Here is a 13,854-nt window from a genome sequence, read left to right as displayed (position 1 = left end):
CGTGTCAGGGTGCATGCAGGCGTGCTTGAGAGGATGGAAGGGCCGAGGCGGGGAGAAAGGGAGACAGACACATGAAAGGCTTGGATGTTGTGAAGATGGTAGTTGGAGATGGCCCTCTGAAAACGATGTTCACATTATACTCTGCCTAAAGGGGGAAAAAAAAAAAAAAGAGCAGTCCAGTGGAAATGAAATGACCCCTCTGGACCTGCTGTCATGTGACATCTTTGTTTTCCAAGCCTGTGGTCCAACCTATACGCAGCACATACCTGTTCCAGCAGCATGAATCACATTTCCTCTCCTAATCTATTTTGGGTTGCTTCTGTGGACTGGAAACTAATTAATTATGGTGCTATACATACTTGACAGCTATGGATCATCATGTAAATGTTCCCACAGCGGCTGCACCAACCCCTGCATTCTGCCGCAGCCCCTAGTATAATCTCTACATGTGTTCTCAGACACATTAAAACCGTTCTCACAACAAGTCCTGTCATTCTGCTTGAACCGCTAAAAACATTTCCAGCGTCACATCGCATTAGATCAGCGGGCGAAACGAGACGCCACACTTTAAAAAACATTCCTTTTTTTAAACACTTCGCTTTTTGTGGGATGAAGCAGGGATTTGAATCGCGTGGCGTTTTTAAAGAGGATTTTCACCGCGGGGAAACAAATCCGTCTTTCTGAATAGGTCTGTTTTGAGACTTGCACGATGATAAGTCCCGGGCCTCTCGGTTCCACCACAGTCTGTTGACGCAGCGTACACAGATGTTGTCCTGGCCAGTAGGGGACAGATGCCCCGGTGGACGTAAACCACTGTGTCCCCCTCTCTCCATACAGTTTAAGTCACTGTCCAAACAGGATTAGTGCCGTACTTCAAAGTGTCAGAACAATTACAGCACCGACATCAGCGTGATTTGGGGGTTATGGCTGACGGTGATGAACGCCTACTAGCTCTCAGTTGTCACCGCCCTCTCTCCACCTCCATCTGCTCCTTTTACTCATGCATCAGATTGGGCATTTTTTTGGGACAAAAGATGCAGCGGTCCATCAGAGGCCTGGGAGGATGATCTGCTGGGATGATTAAAGATGGCCGTTGGTCATCAGCAAACCCAATCCAGTGCTTTGGTTTTTTTTTTTTTATTTCCAGGGTGGCGAATGCATTTCCATGGTGTTTCCTTTTATCTGATCGAGGAGACAAATGGACAGATGCATTAAACAAATGGTGTCTGATGCAATCAAAACTAGTCGGTATCTATGGCGCATCCTTAAGGTAATAAAATTGTCAGGAAGTAATAATAGATAGCCTTTTATTGTTTGAAATTCTAAAGAGGAGAAAAACAATTAAAAAAACTTAAATCCAGCAGAGAAGAACTAGGATCCAACAAGACATAATGCTATCAGAAACTGCAGAATGTGCCATTTTGTTCCTCTATGCTAATCTAACTTTTCGGTGCGGTGTGGTACAGATTTGAATCATTCCTTGATATATTCTGTGAGGTGGGGGGGTGGGGAAGTAAGTTCATCACTTGATGAAAAATGAATTGATGGAAAAAAATGTACCTTGAATGTCCCGGACAAATACATCCATAAGCCACTTACGTAGATAAGCTAAGTGGCAAACCTTACTCACTCCTTTTAATATGCCTCGCTGGCGCGCAGAGAAAGAGGGAAAGCAGTACAGATATGACGTACCCTCTTGCTCCCCCTCATTAATCTTAATAAAACAATTGACCCCTGAATAGCTTATTCCTGCCCTGCACCATTAGGCTGCATGACCGAGGCTTTAAATATTAAGCAGGCTTTGTAAAATTTGATAAAATGTTTAGTAAATGGCACAAGGCGCGGTACACTCACAGGCTTTTTTCTCTTACCCCCTCGTGTTGTAAATGATAGATATGTTTTTATCAGACAGAATGCTGTTTTAAGCAGCGTTGTGGTATTGATATTTGCCGTTCGGCTTGCATGATTTAAGACGGCAGATACACGCGAGCCCATCAGGCTTTTTACCTCCCCTGCCTTTCGCAACTTACTGCTCTGACATAATCTAGTGGTGCATTTTCATGATTTAAAAAAAAAGACAGCGGCGAGTGCGAGCTTCACTCACCGCCTGCGAGAAAGCTATAAGCCGCTTCTCGTCTGTGTTATGCTGCGCTTTTCCTGCCCCTTTGCCCCCTCAGACCGCGGCGATGGAGCGCAGTACATCACACAATATACAGTAATTTGTCTCTGATTAAAATTTCTGCTGAGCTTTGAAGCCCATACTGGTGTTCTGTGCTGAAGTGGTCTTCCTCGTCTGGTAAAAATTGAAAGCCTTTTCATCTCAGAGGGCTTAAGGGGTCAAAGGCACACCAAATAACCCTCCCTGTTGTGTTTCTTCTCCCCCCCCCCACTCCTCAGAAGCTTGTAACAAACTGCACCTTTGTCGGACGCGGCCTCTGTCAGGCCAGGGCTGGGGGGGACTGCCCTCGGGTTCAGGCTTTGGAGACCCTGTCAGCTTCAAAATGGGGTCTGCTTTATTTCACCCTCTGACCTCGGGCCCGAAAAGAGCCACGCAGGAAAAACAGAGAGATATACGATACATCAAGGGCCAGTGAAACTCCACGGCTGGGAAATGAGGAAGCTGCAAACTGCAGAGTGAGCAGAAAATGAAGGAGCTTATTGTAGGGGGGATTTTTTTAACACCACAATTCCTATTTGGGGGTGAATCAAGGTTGCTACATTGCCAAATTTTGCCTCTTGATGGATAGACTATGTAAAGAAATGTATTGTTGCAACTCTGTAAATAACCTGATATGAAAGTGAACCGTCCGTCGTGAGCTTTGCATACGATTCGCGCCTTCCCTGCTTCCAATCATTTATAGATAAATAAATAGATAACACTGGATCAGGAATGAGGTAAATTCATTAAACAGAACCGTGCGGGCGTCCAATTTTCTTTAAGTGTGAATTTAAAGATAATGAAGTGCAACATTTGATAAGAGCCAGCAAGGAGAGAATGCTCATTTGCGCCCGGATTGAGATTGACAAAACCATTACATGTAAGATTTTTCTATTTTCTGGGAGAAATTGAGATCCGTGGATGAATTCTCAAGTTTGACTCATCTGCACTAAATGAATGGAATTGATTGACTTGGAGATGTTGCTGCATAGCCAATCAATCTAAAGAGGGACAACCCAGGGGGATGCGGAGAGGAAGGGCCTCCTTTTGTTTTGGGGCCCGATGTCATCCAGTCCTTGACCTTGGGGAGGGGAAAGGGGGGTGGGGGGGTTCCGGGCCTCGGCGCTGAGGCCTGGGTGAGAATGCTGGGATAAGGGCTTGGATGCTCAATATGGGAGAGCGGGGCTTTCAAGCTCAGGGTCACGGGGTCAGCATCAATGCTCAGGAGTATTAATGAGTGACCTTCGGAAAATGGTGGAGGAGGACGGCGGGATGGAGGGAGGAGGTGAAAAAAAAAATGAAGGAAAGGGGGTGGGCGGGGTGAGTGGCAGAGGGAAAACTGTAAAGCCCTGAGAGAATGGAGGCTGAGACCTGTTTCTCCAAGATAACAGAGATTGGCCTATGAAAATGCATCCATCACAAGGCCACTAAGCCGGAGCCTTCTTTTGTGTGTCCATGTCGGCTGAGAGCGAGGGCCGATGAGGGGTTGCGGGGGGGGAGGCGGATGGGATGGTGTTGGCGTTGGTGGGGGCCAATCTGCGGAGATGGAAACAGGGGTTAGGGGAGGAGAGAAAGGGTAAGGGAGGAAAGGGTCGCTCAGGCCAGGCTGGCTTGGACAACTGAAGTGGGAACGCTCCATTGCTTATACAACAGCGAGCAGATCTCTAAGAAGATAGAGGCCCACCAGTCTTTTGAATTTGGGGGAGGGGGCGCTGCAGCGGCTAACGTGTAGGAGATTTCTAATTGTGTCAGCGAGCGCTTGGCTGAGGGGTTTTGTGACGAAGCGGTTTTGGACGGCGCGAGGTGGAGAGGAAGAGCTATCGCTGTAATGCTCTTTAAGGTTAAAGGCTCAGGTACTACTCCTTCGATAAGGCTTTCAGAGTACGTTCTGAGGAAAATATTAGCATCGAGTGCATGTAACAATTAACCTGCTTGTATCCTCGCCAGTGAGTAGATTCTGTTTTAAAAAAAGAGCACCTCCTTGTATATTGATTTTGAATTTATTTCAAATACTTTTCCTCGCCTCAGTCATAATAAACTTTGAAGCACATTCTTTGCTCGTTTTTTTTTTTTCTTTTTTGCTGTGCTTAAAGTGCGCTGCCAGAGTCTTTTTCCTTTTAAAATAGTGAGCTTGTCACCCAGAGTACAGTGCATATCCATCTCCTTTTTTACATCCCAGATCAATGCTATCTGCAGGAGCGCAGGAACAGGATCGTCAACGTCCCACCGACTCGTGTTTTCCTCCCCTTCAACTGCTGCGCTCTCCAGAATTTCCAAGAAAACATTCTCCCTCCCCTCCACGTCGCTGCGCGTTCGCCTCCTGACGTGACGAGCAGGTTGACAACAGATGAGCAACAGAGGAGAGATAGATTGTGCAGAGCGTGGGGGAAGGCTGCTCCTTGCTGACGACTCCTGTTTTGCATTGGAAGTGGCACACTGACGCATTCAAATTAATGTGGCTGCCTTCAACTTTTCGCTTTTTTTTTATATCTCTCTCCTTCTTTACCCCTTGGGCTTTTTAATTTTCACCGGCCCCTTCTTCTCCGCGGCTTCTGTCCATCCTGGAGACAGATGCACCATAGGCGCTTTAAGGCTCCGTAATGTATACATTATTCATATCACTCCACAAAAGGTGCTCATTAAACTTTACATGGCCAATGGAGTAGGCAGCCACAGATTGAAAGTGTTGCCCATATCACAAATGTCACAGTGGATTGACAGAGAAAGGAGAGTGTGTTACTGGGGGTTTGATTTGAAGATGGCTTTGATTTAACTCCAGGGTTATTTGCATCTGGCTTTTTATCTATCCTCCACCGCTTTTTTTTGTATTTGCGTTTTGAAAACACAAGATTCAAGGGTAAAAATGCACATTTTATGAACAGAAATGCAACATTTACTGGGATTATTAAAGGGGCACTACGTTGTTTTAGAGAAGAAAGTCAGAACTGAGGTACTGATTCAAACTGTTTCCGTTAATGACCAAACAAGCTATTCTCAGACGAAAAATAAGGCCCCCCAGACCACTGTTTGAAATAGTGGCAGGGTCCGCCAAACATAAGTTAAACAGTATGAAATTGTGCTGTCCTTTAAGGTCAGTTTGTTTGTTTAGTGTGTTGAGGCATACATTTTTAGTCGATGAAAGTCTTTCTCTTCTGACTTAAATTCCTCCACTAAAACTACAAAGTACACCTTTAAATATAAATATATCTGTCTTGCCAAACAGATACAGAGCAGTAAGATGCTGCAAGAAGGAGCAGGACTTTGACTTACGTATGTATGTATGCATAAACCCCATACACAGTAATTCGACATCAAATGCATCTTTAAATGTGCCTAAACCCTAGCAGCGCTTCTCTCATCACAAACAAGCTGCCACGAAGGGCCCTTTGGGTAAGACCTACACGCTTTCTCTTTTCCTTGGCCGGGGTCTCAGCAGAGAATTCATCCCTCAATAATACAACACTTAACCCTCCTGTATTGTCCATAAAAGGGCCGGGGGCTTGGCAGGTACAGTAAACTGGTGGGACTAACAAAAGCTCGGCGTCGAGCTGAGAAAAACATCCACACAGGGAAATGAGCTGTCATTACAGTAGCAAGGCAGCACTCAGGCACTTCTCTGTATGCGCTCATCTCTTCTGCTTGCTACCCCCAAGGTCCTCTTGCACTCATAAATACATAATTACGCCCACCGCCCGCCATGATGATTTCTGTTTTCATCAGCTGTCAGAAATGACCTGAATTACCCATCACTGTTTGACCCAAATGCAGCCGTCAGATATGTTAATCACAGCTTACATAACCACTCAGCCCTCTCTCCACCGACTTAAACTGTGTGTACGCGTGTGCCTGAAACCCCTTTAAATAGCACCTGTCACCAACAGAACAAAATAAAGAAGAAGAAGAGAAAAAAAAAAATGAATGGAAGAAATTTTAAACTCCAGATGAGGTGTTTTGCATCCATAAATTAACCTTGACTTTGACGTGTCTCGGCGGGAGGCGTGCCGAGCTGTACCTTTTTAATGTTTAACATGACAGAAAAGGCAGAAAAACAGCAAAGGCTGATGTCCCTGAAAGCTGTGACCTGAACTCATCCGGCATGCCGAGTGAGGAGGCGGGAAACAAGATAAATGTTACGTTGACTTCAAGAAATATTTTGACAGTGGAAATTAAATATGTATTTATGTAGATATTGTGACGATAGTATTAAAAGGATGTACACAATTCTGCTTTTCATACTTTCGATGATGAATTCATCAGTTCTATTTATTCCATGCATGTCTTCGCCATGGAAAATTGACTGTGCTGTATAGAAGTGAACTGGGAAGACCTCCTTCGGGCACTTTAAGTTCATCCCCATTCATTTTCTATGGGACTCTGAGACCCCACCATAACCTCGCTCTGGTGTTTTTAGAGTCAAGCGTGTTTGACATTTTAGTGTTTGAACTCATGTAGCCGGGTACAAGAAGAGTGTTCTCCTCAGACTAAACATGGCCGAGGTCACAGTGGGATTTGTAGGTACAATCCAACAGTCTGATGCCATTAATATTTCTTTGTGGCACATTTATAGAACAAATCCTAACTCCAGCCACATCAATATATTATGACAAAATTATCTGCCTTTTTCCGAGTCCACATAAATTCATAGCCGGCGGTTGTTTGCATTTTGTGTAAGATGTTTGCACAGCGTGTCTAACGGATCATTTTGTAAAAGTACCAGTTGTTCAAGTACATTACATTATCTTGCTCCCATATCTGTTGTATGTAGCTGTAATTAGAGGCAGAATTTTATCGGCTAATCACGAGTAACATACAAGTAAGAATTTAATTTTTCGCTGTCAGCGCAAAAGCATCACGGCAACAAGTTGCAGAAAAAAAGGCTTTTTTGCAATGTTATCTCATTAGCGGTGATTATAACAGATATCATCTTGTATTATTGTGTGAACCGAACATATCCCCGAGCTAAAGTCCTTCCCCCAGCCCAACGCCTGTTTCCACATAACACCGGGTAGATTTCGCTCTGCCGTCTTTTCTTTGCATAAACAGTGCCTGCAGTCAGAGCCTGCTCTGATCAAAGGGACAAATCTATCCAGGAGCAATCAGGTTGCAGCGCTAGGCTGGGCTGCTGACAACTCCAGGCTCTTTGATCAGAAATACATCATCTTCAGCAGGCTGCCTGCCTGGATGCCTTTGTCTGGGGCCAGGAAATAGGGGAAGTGATAGCTCCCTCTTGGTGCTCCTCTTCGCTGCTACGCCTTTTGGCAGGCAAGATGAAAGCTACCCCAATTATAAGTGAAAATACCCCCAATGAACTGAGCTGAGCTTCTGGGGTGCAAGCTAGAGCCACCACCCCCTCCGCCATATCATCGCTAAATCTCTATACGCTGTCTATGCATGATGGTACAAAAGATATTGTCAATTTCTCTTTTCTCTACCCCTGTCTTTCGGGGGGAAATGAGACTTTGCTTGAGATAGTGTGCCAGTGCAATTGAGGTCACGTCCAAAAGCATCGGCCTCCCTTCTCCCAATTTAGTAACCGCAGTTCTAATAACATGGTCTTCTCGGTGAAGGGAAAAGAAAAGTGAATGTCTGGGCCCTCTAAGCGCACCTCCTTTGCTCCCCCTCCCCTGCTTTCAACCCCTTGACTATGAGCTAAAGCGATTTATTTTTTTTTTCCACACAGCTTCAAGAGGTGGAACAGGAGATGTTGAATGATGGACAGGTGTGCAGGCATTGTGCTGTTCTGCTCTGCACTGAAGGAGATCATTGATTTGCATTACAGTCCCACACATAAAACACAACCCCTTCACACGCACACACACACACACACACACACACACACGCCCCCATCCACATCTTACTGTTCCACCCCTATGACTGCACCACCTCCCACATGGCAGCCCACACCCCCAGCTCCTAATCAAGGAGTGAATGTTTATCTCACTTCCTGTCTTTTATAGGGGTGGGGTGTTATCTCCGGCTTCTGGTAGCACCTCACCTGGGCTGACCTGAGAGGGGAAAGCTATCACGCCTCGGAACTGGCTTTTACAAGATGATGTCAAAACCATACATTACCTCACAGAGAATATACATCTGGATGCATTAAACTGAGGGTTATTGCGGGAGACTTAACCTTTCTCACTGTCACGCTTGCCTCATATCTTGGCTCAAAACAAATCAAACCAATTTCACTTTGAATATATTACCCAAACATTTCTCTCTTTTTTTGCTATCTTGAATCATGCAGGGAAAAAAAAAAATAAAGAATGAAAGAAAAAAAGAAGAAGCAACAACACCCAGGGACGCCGGTGCCGCTTAAAGGTGTAATCCCCCGCGTCAACAGCCTCGCAAGCATATCAGGTGTCTTTAAGCTCATCCACCTGTCAGTGAGCTCTTCCAGCAATTACACATCTGTCAAGTGTCACCTATCTCAGCTCTCACTGACAAGGGTTATGTCAAGCAGTCAGCCATTACGGCGGCCCAAATGGAGTCTGCATTGTTTAGAGCCAGCAGGAAGTGGCTGTGGCATGGAAGAGTGAGCAGGGTCTCCATAGTGGGACTGGGAAGCCAAGCTAACGGTTAGTTTCGGATACGGAGGAAGGGAGGGGGGGCTCGTGTCCAGATCTCTTTTCTCGCGTCTACTCATATTTCTCAGAGCTGGAACGGCAGCGAGGGTGTTTTTTTGTTCACTACAGCCTCCGGACTCATCCGGGCTGGTTAAATCTTTGCCCAGGGCAACGGCTTTTATATGCATGAGCTTGATTTGACCTGTCTTCAGGCTGTGAAGAGGGGTATGCAAAAGAGAAAAAATCTGGCTGAATATTAAATATGATATCAGGTTTAGCCTTTCCACTTGCTTTAATAGTGTCTCACAGACTTATTGTTAGTTTGAAACAGATTCTGTGTGTTTTAATGGTTCTCATTCCCCTCTGTAGTTTATTTTGCCCTGTGGTGGAAGAGACACCTTGAGAAGAAGCGGCCTTGCAGAGATTTCATCAGCTATTTGTTACTGAGAAACTTAAAGCAATCATTTGCCATTTTAATAATATGAAATATGCCTCCTTGCTAAGACCTACATGTAAAGATTGATACTGTTAGCAATATCTGTCCAGTAAATCTGAGGCTTCAGCCAGTAGCCAGTTAGCTTAGGTTAGCACAAACGACCGGAAACAGGAAAATGGCTAGCATGGCTTCCTCCAGAGGTAAAAAAATAATGAATACATTTTCCTACCAGTGCCACTAAAGCTCCAGACACTTATGAACCCATTATGTCTCTGATTTATGTTTAGTCTGTACAAAATATGTGTGAAAATGACAAGTCGTTGGTCAATCCTTTAGCTTACGCTAGCATGGGTCCCTACAATGGCTGGAAAAATATGCCAAAATATGTCAGTACCACAAGAAAAGTCACTTATTAACATGATATGTCACTGATAAATGTTTAAAGAGGCTCTATGTAAGAATTTGTGGCAATTTTCATGTGTTTTTCACTGTTTTATTGGCCATATTTGAGCAGACTGTAATGTGAAGACAAAAACGAGACCTTTCCCGCCTCTCCCGGTTGCCTACACAAGTCTGTGGACGATTTGTTTAAGTTGTTTGACGCCGCTGGACTGTGGATGTGACTTCATGCACGTTCTCGGGTGCCACGTCTCAGTGCCCGTCTCTGCTCCGCAACAGTTGCTAACGTTGCAGGCTGTTCAAAAATAATGACCGACTTTCACAGAATCCCTTTAATCCATTTGAAAATCAGGAAAAAAATGAAAAGTTGTTGGTCAGTCAGCTGGGAGATTCCTTTTTTAGCCATTGAGACTATTATCATGATCTCCTCTGTAAAAACAAACCTCGACATCACTGATTGTATACCAAAAACCGTAAAACATTGCCAAAGTATCTTGAACGAGACAACCATTTAATTCTGTAAGCCAATATTGTATGCACCATATGGGTGTCACACTGCTTTTAAGGGTCTTCAAAGACTCCTTCTAAACACTTCTCGGCCCTCTTGAATATTTTATTGTGTATTACCATCTGAGAGAATCATCAGATCGTGTCCCCTCTGTGTGGCCTGTTGTAATGGCTGTTAACACTCCATCTTTGTTGCTCTCTCGGCTGAATTTTGTATCACAGGTGCTATACTCAGTGTTAAAAGCTCGCAAGTGGAGAAAGAAAGATTGAATCTGGGTCACTTTTATGCTCTCGTCCGTCGAACCGCTACATCTCCTCAGGCCTGAGACGCAAGGCACATTGTCAAGTATTAATGAAGAAAATGTCCCTGTAGGGCTGGTGTTTGTCAAACCAAATTACATACATTCAGTTGGAAAGGTGAGGATTAATCTTTCAAATCCCTTCTGGATGTGTAGGATGCACCGTGCAATTCCACACTGGAAATAACCCCCCTGACACTGACGCGAGTTGGCTGAGCAGAAGCATTGTGCTGTTATGGTATACATACTGCAGGACGTGATGCCAGTAAACCAGCAAATGTGCTGACAGCCATACAGTGGCTCCTATACAGTAGCTGCAGCAGCTGGTAAATATGCACACACTCTCAAAAAAACTGGGACAGGATAGATTCTAGCGGGCCATGCCAGCAACGGTTTTGTGTTTTGATTATTGTGTTTTTTTTTCCATTTTTGTCTTTTTCATCGAAATGAAAAATTCCGACTGGAGACGAACGTAACAAAAGGAGCAAATGTGAGGCAGGCTTTGAAAATAACCGGAGCTACGCAGCAATGATGTCTTGCTCAGGTGGTCATACAGGCAGCGGTGGGAGCTTAAAACACATGCAAATGTTTCTTTCATTTTCATTGTAATCACAGGAACATGGAGCACGTGCAAAAATACATAGTCGAACCATGTAAAACAACCAGACAAACAAATAAGCAAAAGAAAAAAAAAAACTCTGCTAAAACACCAACTGTATGTCAATAGCTGTGTATTTTTTTCTGGCAAAATTGCTTTTTTCTTTTTTTTTTTTTTCACAAAATGCTTCTCAGTGATAGTTGAAGCTTTAGTCCCATGTGGCGGTTTTATTTGGATGCCAAGAGAGAGAAAAAAATAAAATCTCAGTCAATGAAATGCCATTGACAATACGGAGACGGGCCTCTGTGAGAACGGCAAAGGCAATCCACATCCTCGCTCATTTATGGTGGGGATTTGGTCTACCATGGGAAAGAAGCACAGGAGGTGGATCTGTAGAGTTCCCCCCACCTCCATCTCTCCTGCTAGTGTCTTGCTGAGATTTAAATAAGCCTAAAGATTACTTGAGGGCCTTTAAATGCAAATTTTGGTGAGTGTGCAAAGCCCCTCCTGTAAACCTCAGCCTTATCATTTGCCTCCCAGATTAGGGCCTGTCTGAGACGGGAAGCTGGCTCCAGGCCCCCCAATAAGCTGCAGGCCAGGGGCCACTCCAGTGAGAGAGAGATGGATGGAGAGGAAAGGAGCTTGCTGTGGCTATGTGTGCCAAGGTCAGTGGTGGCTGCACTCACAATAATCAGCGAGTATCAAGAGACTTACATCTGGGGGTTTGCTTATCTCACTGTGTGTTTGTGTGTCTCCGTGTGCCAGCGCGCTCGTGTTTGTGTGTTTTTAGCGCCCTCGAACACAAGCATGGCGCGCTCAGTCATGACGGCTCCGAGCCAGGATCTTTGACAGATTAGGCAATAATCAATTAACAAATTAAGGAAAAGTATGCCTTACTGCCTTGTATCCCATGCATTATAAAACACTTTGCTGCACAGCTACAGCAATTGGCCCAGTGTCGTGCACTTTTTTTTAGTGGGGGATAACAGATGTTAGAAATGGCTTTGATAGGTATATTGGCTCAGAGGAAAAATCCAAGAGTATTTATAGTTTGGAACATGAAAGGATCATGGCTTGTGGATGCATTTATATTTGAATGGCACCCACTTCATTACTTAATGATTTGAAAAGGCTGTTAGAGGAGCTGAGCCTGAGCCAGCGAACCCATGACCCCGCTGAGTCAATGTGCTAAGCAGACACAGGCTCTGCTTCAGGCAGCTACACTTCTCACACCACAGAAATATGACACACGGAATGAAAGAGAATATATTAGATTTAAATACACCAGCCTGTGCACAAATGAAATCTCACACATAAGCTTGTTTAAGCAGCAATATTCAATATCTTAACCCTTAAAATGGATCAACTGACTATGTGTAATGTGCAGGGGGTCGCTTTAGTGACAAACTCGCAGAGAGCTGTCACCATCGCTGCAGCTCTCCTCAGTTCTTCGGCTCTCTCAGCTTCGGCTTGGTAAAAGGTTTGGCTGTAACTATTATCATTCTGCGATAAAGAGAAAAAAACCCCAAAACACTCTTGCTTATTTGATTCGTTACGCCAATTACATTAGTAATACATAAGCTGGAGCAGAATGCAATGATGGTGCGCCTGTGAAATAGTGCGGAGGGGAACTTGTTGAAACATTTGCATGGGGGAGGCAAGTCCAGACATTAAAAAAAGCTAAATCCCTGCAAGAAAAAAATATAACGGCTGCCAGGTTAATGTGAGGGTAACTGTGTTTTTGAAAACGCTAGCACGCAGATAATGTAAGGGAGGAGAATGTGACTGAAATGGTCAACCTATTGCAGACTCACGGTGTCCACGGGATGCATCGTTTCTACGCTTACAATTCATTTTGTATGCAAGCAGCTGTGAAATGCCTGTTGACAGCGTTGGGTCGTGTTGCGAGAAACGGGCCGATGATATTGAAATACTTTGAGGGCTGTTGCTGAAACACAGATTATAGAAAATCTGGAAATAGCTTTTGAGACCTTTTATTGACTTTGTATTTAAAGAGAGAGTTCCTGTTGACTTCAATAAAACGAATACAGAGTTGTCTTTGAGCCAGAACCTACCAGCCATTACTGGAACTGCAGCTTAAGCCAACTCTGCGTTGGCTTCAGGGGTGAACTGTAATGGTTACCGTTAGCTGCTAAGTGGTGTGACTCAGGCAGATGTTGCACAAGGGCACTACCATAGAAGCTATTTGGGAGCCTACATTTACTTCCCCTGCTCTGATGTTTTGGCTCTCCATGCCTCCACTTCACAAACCACGGGCCTCTGGTCTGAAGTCTGCAAAACCATCCATTTCTCTCTGTATCAGACTATCTGAGGCACCGAGGTCACTGAGCTGCGCCACCATCCGTCAGTGTAAATCCACAGTACAGCATTATGTCACTCCACCCTCACTGTAGCCTACTTTCCGTGCATCTGGCACAGTGTGTCGGCACAGCTGGTGTCAACAAGGACCTATGCTGTCAAAAAGCACCAAACTCAGGTCAAGGTCATGTAGGGAAAAGTTAGTGATGGTGGGAGGAAGGGTGGTGGCAGTTGTGACTGATGTTGTGCTTGACTGCTCTCTGTCTACAACAACCACCCACCTCCCCCTAACAAACACGCGCTCACACACACACACACACACACACACACACACACACACACACACACACACACACACACAGAATCCCCCTTTCATCCCCTTTTTCTTTAGAATGTCTCCTTGTCATACAGCCTCCCCTCCTCCCTCCCAGGTGCTCAGAAACAATGTGGATGAGGTAGAGGACATGAGGAGCCCACCAGAGAGAGAACAGATGTCACATGCCTCTTGCACCACGCTTGGGGATGTGTATGTGTGTGTGTGTTCTGCGCTGTGACAGGTAGCGTGTCGTGGTTGA

At 44.9% G+C, this 13,854-nt stretch overlaps 1 long non-coding RNA gene across 1 annotated transcript in view; it reads left to right on the top strand.

Annotated features, from left to right (window-relative positions):
• The window catches only part of LOC115597753 (uncharacterized), a 70,142-nt gene that overhangs the window by 13,856 nt on the left and 42,432 nt on the right, over window positions 1-13,854 (top strand). Inside the window, exon 3 of the long non-coding RNA XR_003987151.1 lies at window positions 11,501-11,625. This is a non-coding gene — a long non-coding RNA (uncharacterized LOC115597753). The remainder of the gene's footprint in view (window positions 1-11,500; window positions 11,626-13,854) is intronic.

The sequence above is a fragment of the Sparus aurata genome, chromosome 16 (genome assembly GCF_900880675.1).
Source record: "Sparus aurata chromosome 16, fSpaAur1.1, whole genome shotgun sequence".
Classification (NCBI taxonomy): domain Eukaryota; kingdom Metazoa; phylum Chordata; class Actinopteri; order Spariformes; family Sparidae; genus Sparus; species Sparus aurata.
This window is presented reverse-complemented; position numbering and strand designations above follow the sequence as displayed.